Raw genomic sequence first — 19,504 nt, forward strand, 5'->3', positions numbered from 1 at the left:
AAGTGATATTTATTCAATGAATTCTTCGTAGATTATAGATTTTAAAATGTTTATTATCAGAAAGATCAAATCGATTATCAGTTTAATAATTGTGATATCGTGATTTAGCTTGAAATTTTATATTTCAAATGACGCGTATTTTGTAAATTTGAAAAAAAACGTACTAAGCTTATAAAAAAAAATATTGCATCGCACACCGTTAACCCGGTGTTCTTTGTCAATTTAAATTTCAGCCTGAATAATTTATCGTACTTGTTTCAACAATTTTAATTTTTGAGATTCTAAGTTACGTTTCTTATTCGCGGTGTTGTTCCGGAGGTGTTCCAGGAGTTAAGTATTAAGTTACTCTCTTTCGCGCTAAAAACTTTCACATTTAAATACACACGGAAAAAAAAAAGATCTCGGTATTATCCGTGGAAAGGACAGGATACAGGGCGGGACACACGGGTGAATGAGCCGTAGGGGTCTAAGTTTCTTCTAACCAGCAGTAGACACCTAAGCGCCGAGCGCGCATAATGTCCTCATTCGTCATGAGCACGCCTCTTTATAACGCAGGGCATACGTGTAAGGTACGCCGGTTCGTGCGTGTGTGCGTGCTCGCATGCACACGCGGAATCCGCTGCGGACCCAAGCTTCGATGAGACCCTCGGAGCGACGGAGGCGCGTTAGGGTGGTCCCCGGCCTCGGGAGGAAAGACATCACGCTGTGAGAGACGAGAACTACCTAATTGAAACGTTCTCTTTCATTTATTATTCGGTAAGCGAGAGATGTCATCTTGCCGCGAGGGCAGAGGCGCGGCTGGCCGCTCGGAGGAAATCGGTCTTCGAGGATGTGCGCGAAGAAAGTGCAACGTCCTCCTCGGTGCGCACCTTGTCGCATTCATTCTCGAGAAATTCGTTCTCGCACTCGATATAGAAAATCGCAGCTGCGCGGACTTATATATATCGTCGAATCACGCGAAGCTCGAGGTAACTCGAGGACACTTTTTATGAATACGCGCGAAAAGCATTTATCAGTGAAAATGTTAAATATATAAAAGATATATTAAATTTATATTACTGCGACTGCAAGAAATAAAATAATATGGATAAGATAGTAAATTATTCGAAGCGATCGTAATTAAAGATGAAACTGACTTCTCTGACCCAGGCGATATTAAGTCATTTCATTACGGACGTATGGCACGAAACGAAACGTGGTCATTGTTCCTGGTGTAGGACCGCGATGTCACGCACGTATCATCATTATCTTTGCGAGTTTATCTTAACAATAGACGATAAAGGGATGCGCGTGGCATGGTTGCAGCAAAGTGAACCAGCAAGTATTACAAGGATATGTACATCTACTTTGTGTAAACGCGAACGTTCCGATGCAGATCTGCGGAAATGTCATCTATTATCGTTCTATGTAAATGCATGGGATTATCATGGTCGTCAATCATTAATGACTCGTCGGCATTATCGTGATCAGAAAAAAATGAGATACTTCAAGGATCTAAAATAATGAAGTTTCAATACTTTTGCTAGCAATTTGAAAAATTTGGTCACAAATCTGATAATAATTTTGTTGAGTTTTCAGAATTATTATGTACGACGTTCAAATTGCTAAGTAAAAAAATTCAAAAATTATTGCAGTACTATTATCATACTTAAACATCCTACATAATAATTTTGATGGACAAAATTATTTCAGATCTTCTATCGGGGGAATTTTTCGATTCGCCGGCAGTAGCATTCTCTCTCCGGCAAAAGGGCTCTGGCCACTCCGGCAGCAAAGCGTTGATGAAACGCAAACGCGATTATTTCGTCCGCCAGTAAACGTCCGCTATTAGACGTAGAGAAAATCCGGGGTCGTCTCTCGCCCGCAGGTATTCCCGGCGAAAGAGAGCAATCTAGCGATCCCCCGACAAGGGGCAAATCAGTTAGCCGTGCAGCAATGTACGCGCGGGACACACTGGCGATTCAATCTGTGCGCGGGATACGCGCAATGTCATGCGGTATAGTTCGGTATCAACGTCACGGACGTTTTCCGGCGGCGGGCGGAGCGAGAGCGTAAGAGAAGAAGCCAGGGCACCATGGCACTTGCAGTTAACGGATAAGATCTGTTTCATCCCCCGGCGGGATCACGGGAAGGGCGGCAGGGTGGGACACATCACGCGGCTTCAACGTCATCACGGTCGCCCTCCTCGCCTCGGCCGGACGAGAGAGATCCTTCCCTCATCCCCCGGGGCTTTTATACGCCGGTCGTTTCGCTTTACTGCCTAGTTTGGTTATACGGCGAGGCTTGCTGAGAGTATAATTTTTTTCCCCCCGCGCCCTCGCTCCCGCCCTCGCTCCGTCGCGACGTCTTCGCGTTTCTGACGTGCGCTCCGTTAACACGATTGACAGCTTCAAGACGATCAGTCTTTCAGGAAGGAATGAAGGCGAAAGAAACGGTAGTATCGAAGATCTGATCTTAAGAACCTAGATGTTTATCTAGATCTCTCGAAAAGCGATTTTTGCTCGTTTTTACGGATATATATGTAAGCTCTGTTTATCAATCCTTCAGAATATATTAAAAAAGTGTCTCGCACATCTTCAAGATTTATACACAATTGTAAACTCGTGGATAATTGGTGAAGAATCAGTGAGTAAATCCACTGTGTTAGATGCATATCTAAGAAAGAAACAACGCCCGCATTTATTACATCGCGACGTTACTCGAGCCGTGCGTAACGGGCAATTACAACGGACGGCTTTTCATTTGGAGGTTTCCTCTAAAATCCTCTAAAATGGGAGGGTTATAAGCTCAGGTAGCAGATATTGCGAGATTAACGATTGTACTTGGACAGGCGAGCGTGGGCCGCCGTCATTCTGGAAAAAAACGGAAGCTTCTCACGTTTTATTATTCCTCTTCCCGGTGAGAGAACGCGACGTGGACGGTCACTATAAAAATTCTAATTTCGCGAACAGTTTCCGTTAGCTACGTAGCTCGTATATCCGACGACTTTTTATCTACCTTTATACATCTACGCTTCACATTTCGCATTCTTCTTCCACGAACGGAACGATCGCGCGGCGACCGCCGTCACGGCGCGAGAGCCGCGAGAGAATTCGCATTCTTCGTTAACCCTCGTTACCAACCGCGAGACTCGCGGGGCGTTGCGAAAATAATGGGGATCTTCGTATCTCCCGTAGCGCGGATATTCCAGTCTCGCCCGAGAGGAGTCCTGCGAAAATCCGCCAGTGAAATCCCGCAGTCCCGCGCGTCCTTCCCCAACCCCGGAAGGCCGGAAGAGATCGCGGCCGGAATACGGCCATATATCTAGCGGGCGCCTGCACGGAAAAAATATGCGCGACGGCCTCGTTAATTCTCCAGACAAAAGTCTGGGCGAGTTCGTTCAGTTCGGCCGCCCCGCGCATTTCGCGTGTGTATCTATATATCAGACCGACTCCATTTACCGGCACACCGTGATTGCCTCAAATATTTATTTACTTGGTCCGCCCGCGGTGACGCGGCTCTAATTATCGTGCGCGCGTGCGCGCGAACGCACGTTTCTACCCCCTCGGCGTATTTACGGGGCGCGCGCCCTTAATCCCCGACGACGTCTCTTTACACACTCGCGTTACAACGCGACATGCACACGTATCTCCCGTACACAAGGACCGTACACAAGGATGATGTTTACCGCCGAAAAGGCGGTAACCCCCTCCCTCCCCCCCCTCCCCCGTATTACAAGCTCGTGGCTCATCGCGCTCTCCTCCTCGTGCTCGGCTCATCCGCCCCCGCCGAGAGACGTGACCGTAAAAATTCTAATTTCGCGTGCGCCACCGATAAGACGGCGAGCTCGTATATCTGGACGACTGCCTGCCTCGTCGGGTTTTACGAGGCGAGATCTAGGGGGTTACACAGTTTTAAGCGAAGGATTTCCATAATTTATCAATCTTTCTCCGAGCTGTAACACCGTATTTCGCGTATATCTATTTCTCCCTTTCTTTCCTTTTCTTAGCTCGCTCCATCGTGCCATCGTTCGACTTATCCACGAGAGATCAAAGACAATTTTAACAGTTATATCATTGCCACATTGTCGATGACATACAAATACAGTTCAAGATAAATTAAAGCTGTACGACAAAAAATATAAAATTAAGATTCGTTAAGAGAGCAAAAATCAATTTTATATTTGAATATTATTTTTCATATTTTATGTCAATCCCCTGTTTTCCTTGTACTTACTTTTACGCATTTTGTGTCGGACTTTATATTTCTCATTTCAGCAGGATTCCTCGAAAGCTCGATGATTCATTTTTATAATGTTCCTAAGTATATAACATATATAAGACGATGCGCGACGTAAAACCGCCGGCTCCCAGCCGATAGCCGGCAGTATCTCGCCTTTTATTGTTTTCTCTTCCTCGCCGCCGCAGCGCCGGGTCACCGTAAAAATTCTAATTTCGCCGACCCTTTTTCGCGTGTGCCACCGCAAGCGGTAACTGCGGCGCGGCCGCAGTATATCTAGGGTGCTCCCTTATCGGGCTTTATAGTCTTATATATACGTTATACTTTATATTTTATAGCGTATACATCTCCCTCGCCGCCCTCGTCCCCTTACACTTTGCCTCCTACGCTACCAACGCAACCCGTGCCCACGTTTCCTCCTCGCTGCACGACGCGGTTGCATGCAGAACGCGCGCGCCGCTCGTTTCTCCGCGAGCGCAGATATTATGCCGTTGGCGTACTCGCTCTGCTTCCGACCCGGCCTCGCCTCTTTCGACTCGGACACACTCGGCTCTTTCCATTCCATGCTTTTTCTCCATTTTTCTCCCTTTCCCTCCCTGCCCGCTTAGCCGCGATCACCTTCGTCCCTCTCTCACTCCCCCCCCCCGCTCTCTCTCTCTCTCTCTCTTTCTCTCTTTTTTCCTGCCGTTCTCGTCCCCTCTCTCTCTCTCTCTCTCTCTCTCTCTCTCTCTCTCTCTCTCTCGCGCGCGCCACCGTCCTCGCGCTTTCGTAGGAGAAACATTTTTCCGGAGCATTACTTTTATCGGCTGGTCGCCGTTCGTACGTGCGCGAGGTCCGCGATACTATCCGCTAATTAATTGCCGCGAAAAAAGAAAATAAAATATAAAATGAGCGCCGGCCGTGTGTGCGACGGCGAAAAATTCAAATCGCGAGGAGGAATCAGTTTTTAGGGAGACGTGTGCATGCGGACGATCGTCGACGAGCTTCGTGTCTAATGGCAGTTTCGGCCGGTGCAACCGGCGAACGTGACAGAACCGTTGGTAATGACAGGTCGGGCCTCGTTTAGCGACAGCGAGCGGCCACATAGCGAAGTGCTATTTTTTTATTGCGTGCAAGCGACGCGGTCGTAATTCGACGCCGCAAGTTTGTGATCCGGGCAAACTCGTTTCTCCGCCGCACAAATCGATGCTTCGTGTCTCGCGACCTCGCTTCGCAAACTTTTGCTCTCTCTCTCTCTCTCTCACTTTTAAAGACCCGATTCGATTTAAAATAATTGTCTCGAACATTACAAGTCACGTTAATCTTATTTGTTTACAGAATAAAATTTATAATTAATTTTGTTTGAAGAAAGATCTTTGCGTACATTCCGATGGATTCCTATTGCTCCAATTGATGTAAAAATCGTAATTAAGTATTTGTTTTCTATTATCTTTTCTAAGCGGAATGTTTGTGCCGTTGCAACAATGTGCAACATTCAAAATTTGGTTTATCAAACTGCCACGGTTTTATGGAGGGGAACACATTTTTTTTTTTTTTTAATTTTAAATTTATCGCGTATCTCTCGCGCGGCTACCAGCAGAAAATATCGAGTGAGTTGCACGCGAACAAAGTAGTAGCAAAGTGCTTCGTGCCTAATAGCTATTTCAACGCCGCGACTACGAACGTGTCGGAACTTTCAATAATTACAACTTGATCAAGTTTCAAAGCGACAACCTTCATTATCGTTGTATCGCCGACTGTATAATGTAAATTTATTATTTTATCGTTATTGTTCGATGTTGTAGACGGGAATTTATTGCAATATATATATATATATATATATTGCAATAAATAAAAATACCTCGCGAAATTGACATTTAAAGGAAACCGATTGATGACCGATAATATCTCGAGGAGGCTCACGTTGGCTAGCTTTCTCGCGGAAATAGATCGACGAGGTGAAATCGCGAACGGTCGATGAATCGCGATACTCGTAGGCTGCTCCGAATAACGATTGAGTCCAAATCGAATAATTCAATTCGGACAAGGATTATCTACCCGCGTTACGTTGTTGTCGAGCGCGTTTTCTAATTAATCCGCGAGCCGTTCGCGAACGTTTTCGAGTAAAATCACGAGTGGCGGGCAAGCAGCTACCCTTGAATCGCTATCAATATCGCAGGCCTTATTACGAGAGCAACAAGTTCTCGGTCTTTTACGTGCTGAACTTCGCTTCTCGACTAGACAGATAACATTCAGAAGTCTTGCGATTATCGCTCTCTCTCGTCGCTGGCAGCCACGCTCCCAGCACGGCTGGTAGTCGGCGAGCCGGTGTCATCTCGATATCGCGTTATCGTATCAGATACGTACGTCCATAACCCATAAAGGTATTACGATTCACTTTGGCACAATGGATATTGTTGCCGGCTGACGTGTGACTGACAGCCGCGGCTTTTGTGAATGCGCCTCTCAGAACTCCGCTCTCGTTCGCTCGCCGGCGTTATCGACGCGCGCGCGAAGGATATGGATTTCAGAATTGATTCAATGTGGATTTAACGAATGCCACGAATGGCGTCGGAGCTGGAGCGAGGCACGTGCTGGCGACACGCTTACGGAAAATTTCTCCCGCGCGCGGATTATATCCTTATTTACGAGCCTTATCCGCGTTACACCCACTTACACCCGATTCTCAAATATTGCGAGAAAATCCAGTTTGATTTAATCTTTCGTTCGCGGAGAGCGGATATGGACACCTCTTGAAAATTAAAATCGGAAATTAAAATTGGATTATTCAAATATTTGTACAATTTCAAGTTTTATCAGTTTATCAGAACGATGGCCCCGAAAATTCACATTCGGACGACATCGGTGGCGTTCGTTTGCACTTTTAATTCCCGGAGAATAATTCGTACCCGCCAGCGTAAGCGCGAGATATTTAAGAGTCACGCGGATAACGAAGCGCGAGATCCGCTAATGAAAGACCCTGGTGCAATAGGATCGCTAATTAACAGCTTCTCGGGGAGTTAATTTGAATACAAGCTGGCCGGGCAGCTTACACGTCGCTCCTGTGTGCACGCCTCCTCGTCCCGCGTCCCGTTACGTGTCACGATACGTGCGCGTGTATATACGCGCGTCTGTTCCTATACGTGTATAAAGCGTGTAGTCTGCGGTTCTCCTGTGGTTCACCCGGAGAGTGCTTCCTCCAACTATCGGGTTCTGCCAACCGTAGGAGCGACTAATTTAAATACACATGTCGATGCGTGCGAAGATTGCACCTATATACCGCGTATCCACCCGAGCCACCAACCTCTCGATGCCAAACCAATACACATAATACCGCGCGATACTCGTCGGTCCCGCTCCTATGTATGCCCCACGTATGCCCAAGCATCTATGTAATATGCCGGCGGTTACGTCCACCTCGGAGCTACCAGACACGGATCGAGAATCGTAATAGTGATAGGCATCGTCCATCGAGCAACTTCCGCTGCGTATCGCAGTCGTATCGGCTAATACGATATGTCAATTTTTTTTTTCTGTAATGTACGAAAGTTTTCCTTTTTCTTTCAGAAAATGAAATAGCTAAGGATAAAAAAATACACTTGATCTTTATCCGACTTATTTCCACGAATTAATGCAGAAAAGAGTGAAACTTCTATGGAGGTAAATTATTATATCTTTTTTTTTTTTTTTCTTACTTGCGGTGAAGTAAAATCTAAAGATTTCAGATAGCCTTAATCAATTTCGCAGCGTGGCTCTTAAGACGAAATTATGCTTTGTTGGAATGAAATTCTTGTCAATTGTTTTTACCGCTACATTAAGAAAGGGAAAAATGGAAAATTAGACACATGTCCGATGTAGATACGACCGAGAGAGTTTTCTTTATTCGAGCCTCTTTTCACTGATACAAATGTCTCGGTTAGCCGGTAGCAGACGATGACACGCCGAGGAATGTCAGTTCGCGTCAAGGTGGCGGTACGAAGATACAGCCTGCCAGACGGGCAGGATGGAGCTCTTTGCATACGTCCGGTTAGTCATATCGCTCAGGTGGCATTGAATCCGCTGAATCGCTAATGAGACTACCAATCGACAGACGGCCGCAGAGAGAGAAAAAAGGAAAAAAGAAAAAAAAAAAGGAAAGCGAGCAACTCGCAACCAGCCAGGCCGGTTTCGCTGCTGCTGCTGCTACTCCGCTTGCTTATCTGGCTCGTTCGAACTTCTTCAACCCACCAACTGCCAATTATGAAGCACGCGACTGTACATCATCGAAAGTTCCGCGCTGGTGATACTAGATTTTCCCACGAATATTGGTGTCCCTCGACGAGGCTAATTTTCATGAGCCGCGAGCGATATGAGTGGCTCGCGCGCGCGCGCGCGCGCGCGCGTGTGTGTGTGTGTGTGTGTGTGTGTGTGCATGAAACTCTTATGTACGCGCTGTGTCTCATTATTCTGATATATTATTCTGTACACTTTTCCTCGGCGAACACGCAAACGCGACCGTCACGCGAGCGCTTAAAGAAGGGACTTACGCGTCGCGTCGTCGCTAGATGATATTTCCCGATTACATTTTCCCCCCTCTCCCCCCGATCGCCATTTTAGCGGCGACACATTTACTGTAAGTCGGCGGCCCGAATCGGGGCGGGATCGAAAATACGATATCGGCTTTTGAATTAAACGGGTGTGTCTGAGAAGCAGCTGTCGCTACACGAAGCGGCTATCCTCGATCGGATAAGACGTTTAATTTCAGACGCGCGTGTATTCTCCTTTTTTCTCTCTCTCTCTCTCTCTCTCTCTCTCTCTCTCTCTCTCTCTCTCTCTCTCTCTCTCTCTCTCTCTCTTTTCCTCCGTCCTCGAGAGAACACCTTACCAAACGTCATTAGTGCAGTTAGCACATTAATCGACTACCAATTATCGGGCACGCGTATCAGATAGGGCGCGCGGCGACGGAGCCACGTGGATCTTCAAAATCAGAGCAAACTAATTCGCACGTTTGCTAAATGGCGAATATTTTTTTTTTATATTTGTTTATAATTAATGTACCTAAAAAAAAATTTTTCCCTACGTGTACCTAAAAGTTAGAGTACTTTTTGCAAGACGAAGCCATATTGGCTTGCGTGTAGTCACGCCTATGATCTTCCCGGCGAGGAGCCACGACGAATCAAACTTAAATCCTCGAAAGTAACAACCCCGTCAACAGAGGGTAGATGCTGTCCGCGGCAACGGAGATGCGATCAATATTATACTCTTCTCTCATTCTCCCTCTCTCTCTCTCTCTCTCTTCTTCCACCCTTCATGCGCCCACTGTTCCGCTCCTCGATCTTTCTCTCTTTCCCTCTCCTGCTGCTCATCCTATCCTTTTCTAGCCTTCAGCTCCTGTCTTCCTTATGCCTTCACTTGTTCCTCCCTTCGCGTATTCTGCCCGTCTTCTTTCTCTCTCTCTCGAACTCCGGGTCTCTTTCATCCCTAGCTATTCTCGCTTCAGACTCTTCCTTCGTCTTTCCCCTCGCACATTCATCGTCCATCCCTATTTACCCTTCTTTCTCTGTCGATGCTCCCGTTTTCCATCTCTCTCACACTCGCTTTATCCTTTGCGTTTCCATCTGACTTTTCCCCTTTCACTGGCATCACGGTTTATCCATCTCTCTCTTTCTCTCTCTGCCTCATCATTCCTTCTCGCCTGCTCGCCTCTTCGTGTCTCTCTCTCCAACCACCCTCCTCATCGCCGCCCCGCCCGTCCGAGCCGTGACGTCACTATCGTAGGACGCCATCTTGCCATCAGACAACCGAGGTCCTCCGTTATCGTCCCTCTATACAGCCGCATCCCCGCCCGGCTTTTCCGACCCTCCGGCAGAATCCCCGCAAGGATCTCCAGCAAGGATTCTCTCCTGCCTCTCGCGCACTGCTGGCGACGAGCGAATTCGCCGGCACGCAAATTAACGAGATTACTCGGGGTTTTCGACCCTACCCACTTTGACACCCTTCGCGCGCCTCCCTTCCGCTAGATCGCCGCTTCCTTTGTCAACGTGAATGTCGTTACGGCGCGAGAGACAACGGACCAATGAAAATTGCGGCGAATATCCAGTCGATTTTCAGCAGAGTCGAGTTTAGATGTGAGATTACAGAAAAATAAAGAATGAAATTCCTATTCGATTAATATCTATACCATGAATTTTACTTTAATATTTTCATAATTGACGAAAAGAAATTATATAACTATATCGTTAATATTTGTATTTCAAAACAAATTAATATACATTGAATAAAAAATATCACTGCATGTAATAGAATAATTGAAAATGAAATGATTTAAGAATTGATAGATGCTTTCAGTTTTCGAAAGATCATTTCACCGAATGTTTAATTGGAAATATTAAATCTAATTAAAAAAACTTTGTTGCTGCAACTCTTTACAGATAATAAAAATCAAAATATTTTATAATACATGTGAAAGCTCGATCAAGAAGATTTGAAGTCCATCGAAGTAACATTATTTCAGATATTTATGAGATTTAAACACTTTAAGGATGTATTACATTTATTTTTAATAATGTTTATGTTTACTGATAAACTGTTTACTGATAATGAAAAAGTTATGAAAAACTTAGATTATTTAAATTGCATTTAGAAATAACAAGGTTTAGCGGTGATTTGAAACTTGAATCAAAAGTTATTTAAATGAATACAAATATGCTCTAATAGAAATCTAATTAAAAAATGACGAAAATCTTAATTCTTTTATATAAGTACTCTAAGTATTCAAGATTATTTATGTAAAGTTTCATTGTAATGTAGAGATTATTTATTTGGTCCCATAAATAAAAATTTAATTTCACAACTAATTTCTGCATCGCGATGACTTAAATCATCTTAGATATTTACAATAATTATGCAAAAAAGTTGAGATTTTTATTATGTTGAGATTTCCTAATTACATTTCTATTAAAACACATTTCTACTTTATAATTAAATAATTTTTGATCCCGATTTTAAACCATCATAAACTTTTTTTATTGTTCTAAAATTTTCTATTTTTAAAATAATCTATAATTTTTTCATAATTCAATTCAATTTCTTCATCATAAATAAAAATAAGTGTAATATATCCTTAATGAACATATTCCTATGATTATAATAATGATACGCATTAAAAAATGTACCTAAATAGTTATTTCAATTCAACTTAGGAGATATTAGATATTCCCAATCCTTTTTTAATCAAGGCATAGATAAAATTATTGTATATAAATAAAAAATAAATTTTCACTTTTACTATCTTTCTACTATCCTTCATCTATATCAAATACAATTTTTCTTATTTCTTTTCTATTATTCTTAACTTATATCTTGCTTTCATTATGACATGTGAACGTGTAAAAATATATATTCGGGCTCGTTTGTGGATTTGCTAAACTCAAACGTAGTCATCCCTACGGGATCTATACGTCACGATGGAAGTGATGCAAACCCGTCCTCCGGCGATTCTCTCGCCGGTTTCATTGTCGATCTCTCGTAAACAGTAATTCCGTTCTCGTCCCCGAACCTACCTACCGCAGCCACCTACCGTCGTGCATGACAGGGGCGCGTGCACCCCTGCACAAAACGCACTTCAGGGATGACTCGAGTGTCGAAGAGTTGCGCGTTAGTAGTTGAGCCTCATTGTTTCAATTCACTCAGCGGCTCTGTGGAGGATCGCCGGAGAAACGGAAGAATGGGAGAAAAGGACAGCGAGGGCCACCGGTGGTGCTCTCGATTTTAGACCCCCTTAGACCTCCCTTGCCCTATCTATCGGCCAATAACACTGGACCGGACATTCCCTATTGTGCCGCCATGTCACAGTACTCGGGGAAATGGGATTTGCAGCTAGACAACAGCTTGAATTCGCGCTCGTAATTAACCGGACTGTGCCCGAGATAAAACGGCGGGCATCGTGTCGGAAATAAATATCGCGTGAAAGAATATCTACGGTATTTCATAGATCAAAGATTGCGCTTAACAAATCTTATAATAATGATCCGATATATCCAAGTCCGGAAGTTTTTTAAAGATTGTGGGAGAGAACGATAGCGGGATATAATGTATGCGCATGCATAAATATATATAGTATATAATCAGACATATATAGTAACCGCGCCGCGAATGCCTGCATCAAATCGGATCGCTTAGAACGTAGCGCGAGGTATTTAATACCGATTCTTGAAAACGCGATATCTCATGAGATACAATTCCTCGCGGGATCTCCTAATAATAATCCGAGAATCCCAGCGTTCCTCGCGCGATTCTCGCGATCGCTACGCGCTTTTGCGATCGTTCATCTTTTTCGTTTCACCTTTTCGCTCCGGAACGCAGCCGGGAGATTCTCGCAAAGCGAGCCTCTCCTCGAGGGAGGAAGTTCCGCGTACGTGTAACCGCCTCGAATTTGCACGCGAGTGCATATTACACTGTCGGACAATCGGCCGGGATAGGTTTCACAACTGATTCGCGGCATATGCGGCGCACTCGAGGGAAGTGCCATGCGGCCATCTGTAGTGGCAGCGCGTGCCTGACAATGCGCACTTTCGCGTCGAGTGTCCTCCTCGAGCATTCTTCGGCTTTGTATTATCGACCCCACGCACCACTGGACCACCGCACAATGTACGGGCATGTAAGCCGCGCGTTAACGAGTAACTGGCGTAATAAGCCACCCCGAAGACAGCGGCTGCACGGGAGATTTTGTTTCGGTATACTCGCGAGTACTGCAAGTGAGTCCGTATGCTGTGTTCTCGATGTATATTTAATATACGCGCGATACATTAATATCACGGCGAGTTGTACTTTTTAGTACTTACAATTCATCAAAAATTATAATGCTTCATGGGATGTGTCATCAGTTTTTGTAATTTTTATATTTACAATGAAAAAAATTACGAATTATTCTAAATCGCATTTTAAAATAATACAAAAACCGTTTAGCAACGGTTTAGAATCTAGATGAAAAATTATTTAAATAAATAAATATAGTATGCTCTGGATGGAAATGCAATTAAGAAATGCTAACGAACCTCTTAACTTTTTTATATAAGTATCTTAAGCATTCAAGATTATTTATGTAAAGTTTCATTGCGATGCAGAGATTAGTTGTTTCTTAAATAAAAATTTAATTTTTATTTCAAAACAACTAACCAATCTCTGCATCACAATGAAATTTTACATAAATAATCTTAAATATTTAAAATACTTACATAAAAAAATTGAAATAGTTATCATTATTTCTTAATTACATTTCTATTATAGGACATTTCTACTATATTTAAACGATTTTAAATCGCCTAGATTCTAAACCATCGCGAAATTTTTTGTCTTACTTTTAAATGTGATCTAGAATAACCTGTAATTATATCATAATTTTGTCATGGTAAATAAAAATGAGAGTATAACATATCCTTAAATTTTTTTTTTCTTAATGTTTGTAATTTGTTTTATAAACATAGATACTTATAATGCTACATTATAATGCGATATAAAAATTTATTTTATCCGGATGATTAGAAGAAGCAAAAAGAGAGAGAAAACATCTTGACATTTTCGAAACTGAAAATTTTCTTCGTTCGAGTAAAAAAGATGAGGTGTGAGATGCAAATTGCGTTATACCGAAGGTTTTAACAACCTTTAAATGATACGGTTAGCGCTGTTCGAAAAGGTCAGTCGACAACCGTGATGCGAGGACGAGCCAATTTTGGCAATTAGGAATCCGGATTGGAGATGCGGCCGGATGCACGCGTGCGCGCGCGCGCGCGCGCACGCGTGTAGTCGATGAACGTCGTTGCCGATTCATCGTGTGACGAGTATCTCGTCGACCTATCTTCACTGGGCCATAAATCTGAGACGATATTGCGCGGTTTGCGCAGATTTCGCCCGTCTCCTGCCACCCTCCCCTGGCGTACGCCGCTAGTGAGATTATGGCCGCGGCGTACGTGTGTCACAACGCTTGAGGAATTTATGCTTAAGCCGATATCTGGCTGCTCACGTTTTGCATACTCCCCTCGTAGGCGCACGTGTACGCGCAGCCCGGTAAGATCGCGCAACGCGATTGCCGGCGAAATTTATAATGCCCCTCCCCCTAAGGCGGATAATTGCGGATCGAACCAGACGTTCGCGAAAAAAGAAATTTTTTTCGGTCTTTCAAGAAGAAAATCGACTCGATCGCGAAATCTTTACGTACTCCGGGGTACTCTAGAAGTAAAAAGCGTCAAAATAATCTTTATATTTGGAGTGACGAGTTGCACAACGGGTTCGGTAAGAGCCTCTTTACACATTTTTCCTATTAATCTCGTCTCTTTCACCCTTCGAATTTTTTAAAATTTATTTTCAAGTTTCGTTTGAAGCGTTTTTGTAGAATAAACTTAGAATTTTGGATGTTTTATATACTCGGTTTAAATGTTTTATATACTCGTCATTAAATGTCTGTTCGTGAGATTCTTAACAAATGGTACCTCTATGTAATTTATTGGACGATTCGTCCTCGAATACAGATCGGCAAAATGGCGATATAAAACGGACAAAAAAAGGGGGATAGAAGTAAAAATGGTGGCTGAGAATATTATCACCGGTCACGAGAACACCGGTTCGTGTGCGTGCGCGGGGGCGTTCACGATCTTTGTTGGAAAGTCGAACCAATGAGAGTGGCGAACACGTCGCGTGACACGGTGCGATCTTTTTCACGCTCCGGGACACGCTCCACCCGTGGAAGTGGAACTTCTGGTGGTCTTAAATTATCGTCATCGTCATTCCCGACTATACATAATATTCCGTGATCAATGTAACAGCATATCTTTTATTTTATTAATTAAGGCTGAAATCATACGACAATTCTGCCTTCTTTGACCTTTTTTAAACTTCTTCCACCAATATAGATTAATTTTGATCTTGATTCACTTTTTATTTTTTTTTAAATTTTATAAATTAGAAGAAGATAAAGGATAAATTAAATCGAGATCAAGATTAATTTATATAGATGGAAATGAAGGTAAGATGTCAGTAAATGATCAGGCAGTTGTATCGATAATAATAAATAAGTTCTATTTTACGTTGAAAATTTTATCTGCATTTTTGAATCGAGGAATGATTATATATAGTCTGGAAATATATCATAAGTTTGAATTAAGATAAGTAAGATAACGTGACACTCACCGATACGATGCGCAGCAGCGGAGTTGTTGTCTACGTTGATCTGTAAAATAAAAATACGAAATCCAAATTATAGCAGCGGCAAAGATAATTTAATATTTTTAGAAGTCATAATTTTTACGCACAGTTTTGTATGTGCATTTATTATCTCTTTCAGACGGAAATTAAATAGAATATTTATGTAATTCGTGCAAAAGGAATCTTTCTCCACGAGAAAGCAGAGATTATAAAATTATAGATTATAAAATTTTACAATCAAAGGCACATTTAATTAATTTCGTATAAATAATTCAAGATGAGATAAGTCTGAACATCGCGTAAATTTAATATCTAATTTTACTGACGCGTAATGCAAGATGGCGGGACGCGCCGTGCGAGTCGTGACGTCGCGAGGCTGAACAATTAATTCCGTGCCAAGGACAACACTTAATTGAGTACTGAGAATCAAGCAAACGAGAAATTATTTACCTCGTGGGTGCTCCGCCGGCGCCCGATGCCTCCCAGGCCTCCTCCTCCTCTTTCGCCTCGTAGTCGCCTCGTCCATGGCACTCACTCGCGAAGACGAGTTCTAGTTACGATCGCGCGATATTTTGCACGGCACTCCTGGTCCGGTTAATTGTAATCGACAAACAATACGGACGAAAAGAAAACGCGATGTTACGATTTATCCGCGATATTACGGTTTCGCGAATATCGGCGCGGCACGATCGACGGATGAATCCCGCGACGAAGAGGATTCGAAAATTGAAAATTTCACGCGTTGCTCGCCGCGATGACGCTGCACCTGTTGCTCCTACCTGAACTTCCGTGCACTCTTCTCCGCGCAGCTTTAAACAAACAACACTTTTCGTATTTTAGGGCGATTACCGTTTTTCTTATTAGAGATACACACTCGAGCGAACGAGTGAGAGCGAAATTGCGGTGCTCGGAGATGTAGCGGACTTCTCGACCGGGTTTCGATCTCGTGGTAGTTTTTCGCAAGAGATCCGTGCTTTCAACAAAGCGTTGATATCAATATCAATTTGTTCAATGCCGAATTTACGCTCTGAATGATCGAGACGAATATTGACGGTAGAAAGTTATTTATAGTCAGAACCGTGCTCACAAAATTCCATTCCGTGTACTTCCATATCTGCCCTCATTCATCATCGAAAGTTAGCAATTTTGTTCTGCTACACCGAGCGATACCAAACTATAGTAATTAAGACGCGATAAAGAATTAAGATTGCCGAAAATATATAGTAAATATGTTTAAGGCATGTAAGTCTTCCGCGGGGCACGTCATCGGCAAATCTTTTTTTCTATTTCTTGTTATTTGAGTTTGTATTTGTATTCGCGATTCATATATTATTTCACATCTCGAATTCGGAAATGATCAACAGACTATCTTCAAATTGTAAGCGCGATATATCGTGTTAACCACAACCGATGAAAATTGGTAGGATAATCACATCGGTCGATGATCTTTGATAATTAACTAGAAACTAAAAGCATTTTTGTTTGTTTCTCGGTTCTCGGAATTACGAAATTGTAGAAATCGAGAGATAATAACGCAAAACACGGAGCGACTCGCGTCACTGCCTACCCGTCCGAGTGTCGCTGCGCGAATGATAACATGATTGAGTACGATGACCTTGTTTACGAAACGGTGGCAATGAAAAAATAAACGCCGCGCCGCATACCAGCGATCCACAACGGAACATTTAATACGAAATACGCCAAAAATATTTTCCATTATATTTCAAGCTAATCTCGATGAAGAGACTATTATCGTACATTTTGCGCTTCGTTCTGTGGACTCATTGCGTATTTTCGTTTGATTCAAAGTATGTATTGTTTTAAAATATTTATAATGTAATACTTTATGTATAACACATATATAAGATATATGTATATAATAAAATATCTATTCGGTATGTATATATATATATATATATATATATATATATATATATATATATATATTTTGACGATTGTTATATTTAATTCTGACAATTGTTATATTTCTAAAAACATTCTTAAGACTCCTGTTCACTCATTACTACTATCTTGTGACGTTAGAAACGAAAAAAATATACAACAAAAATTCTTGCAAAATTATTAATATAGATATTAAATATATGATGTTAAATATGATGTTAAAATAGAAATATATTTAAGCAACACTTACAATCGATAAAACATAAAATTTTCCTTTAGTTCATTAATAAATAAATAATAATATATCTAGAAATAAATTATGCAGAATGAAAAATGAAAAAAGTTAAATTTATAGTTATAACAATTGTCAAATTAATAATATGCAGAAATAAATATGATTTAATTTTCTCCAAAACAAAAAAACAATTTTTATTCAACAAGAGACAATTTTATAGGTTTATTCTATTAATTATATATTCTATTAAAAAGTATTTCTATTTAAATATATTTTGCAAAAATTATTACATATTTTCTCACTTCTGTCACAATCTAAGTAATAGTAAGTGAAGAGAGCCGTAATGTAAACGATGGAAACAAATTTCTATTTTCATACGCAGGTTATAACTAATAATTTTTAAATGTATATAATATATGTGTATAATTACAATATAGGTTTATAATTTATTTAAAAATCATACAAGCGAAGTAAAACATGAATGAAAGAGAAATATTGAGAATATTTGTGGAAAAATTAATGACGGAACTTGTCGCCTCGTCATTTAATAAATTTTAATTCTTTTCTAATGATATTTTATATCATTATTCTCAAAAATATATTTCCGCTTATGTAGCTCAATATTGCGCAACAGATTGCTCATAAGATTGCGAGATAAAATCTAACATTCACGAAACGCGCATTTCGAATATGACAATATCAGACAGAAATGTAATTGAAACGATCGCGCGGCGATCTTTATGGCCGATCCGACGCGCGACCATCGCAATTATAAGCCTCGGTTTTCGACACGGAATTTCGCCGCGATTCGCCGTTTATCTAGCCGGTCGAGCGAGATGTCATAGATTACCGCGGTCGTTTCACCGCGAGCCGGGAGAGCCGCGTTACCGGGACGATCCAAATATATATCCGAATGTTTCTCATGAATCACTGATAGTATCGTGGAGAGCCGAACTCACTTTTTCGTGTTCGTGGCCCGCTCCGGAACATAGGGTCTCATTTGGAACACTGGGAGCCCTGCGGTTGATAGGTGTCGCATGATTGAAAGGTTCGCCCCGCGAGAGCCGATCGGGCGATCGATCGATGATTCCATTTCGGACCGTCCTCGAGGAACTCGACGAGCGCGGATGAGACTCGGACTTTCTCAAACGCGGAGCAAGAAGATCTTGTTCGAGAGATATATCTCTCGAGGAGCCGGTCTCTTAATGCTCCATCGCCCCGTCTCTTTTTCTCTCTCTCTCTCTCTCTCTCTCTCTCTCTCTCTCTCTCTCTCTCTCTCTCTCGTGTTCCCCGAAGATATTGAGATATTTAGATACTCGACGCGGTCAACGTCTGGAACTAGGTCTAGAAAGGGGGTTCGAGAAATGATCAGTTGTAAAAATTGAATTCGGAGAACCGAGGAGAGAGGACAATCTTGTGCCTTTAATTGGTATGACAATATTTAAATAAAGTTAATAGAAAACAAAGTCTTGATAAACTAAAAATGATTATTATTACAGAAAATGTGGAGCGTTGCAAATTTTTTTTTTTTTTGCACGAAAAAGCACAACGGCAAGAATAGATTCGTATTTTGTACCGACAAAAGGCAATCAACGGGAAATGAATAATAACAATAGCGAGCAGTAGGGTGAGACGAGAGCGAGAAGAATAAATCTGTCATGAATGCACCTCTTGCGCAACGTGGCTTCAGCCTAGCCTGTTCGCCACTATCAGAGATTAATCCGCCCATTAGGGTAACTTTGCAGCATCGAGAGATGACGCTTGCCTTTCGAGGGGTGGGCGGTCTGTATTCAGCGTCCTCGTGCCGTCGTCATAGAGCGTCGATACATCAAGCTTTGCATGCCTGATATGGGAACCCGTGTGCCTCTCTCGCGTCCGAACGCGGGGGCGAACTTGGCGTTTAAATCGCGGAATTACGCTAGAAAGCACCGACAGATTCATGGGAAACTTCGTGTTCGAACGCCGACATGCATTATGCAGGCATACAATTTA

At 42.3% G+C, this 19,504-nt stretch overlaps 1 protein-coding gene across 1 annotated transcript in view; it reads right to left on the minus strand.

Annotated features, from left to right (window-relative positions):
- Positions 1–16,590, minus strand: part of LOC105428393 (uncharacterized) — a 151,845-nt gene extending 135,255 nt beyond the window's left edge. Inside the window, exons 1-2 of the mRNA XM_089073225.1 lie at positions 15,826–16,590; positions 15,361–15,400 (exon numbers count right to left, since the gene is read on the minus strand). The gene's annotated coding sequence lies outside the window, so the exon portion shown is untranslated. The remainder of the gene's footprint in view (positions 1–15,360; positions 15,401–15,825) is intronic.
- Between the last annotated feature and the right edge of the window lie 2,914 nt (positions 16,591–19,504).

Source organism: Pogonomyrmex barbatus, unplaced genomic scaffold, assembly GCF_055798465.1.
Source record: "Pogonomyrmex barbatus isolate J1 unplaced genomic scaffold, ASM5579846v1 scaffold14, whole genome shotgun sequence".
Lineage (NCBI taxonomy): Eukaryota > Metazoa > Arthropoda > Insecta > Hymenoptera > Formicidae > Pogonomyrmex > Pogonomyrmex barbatus.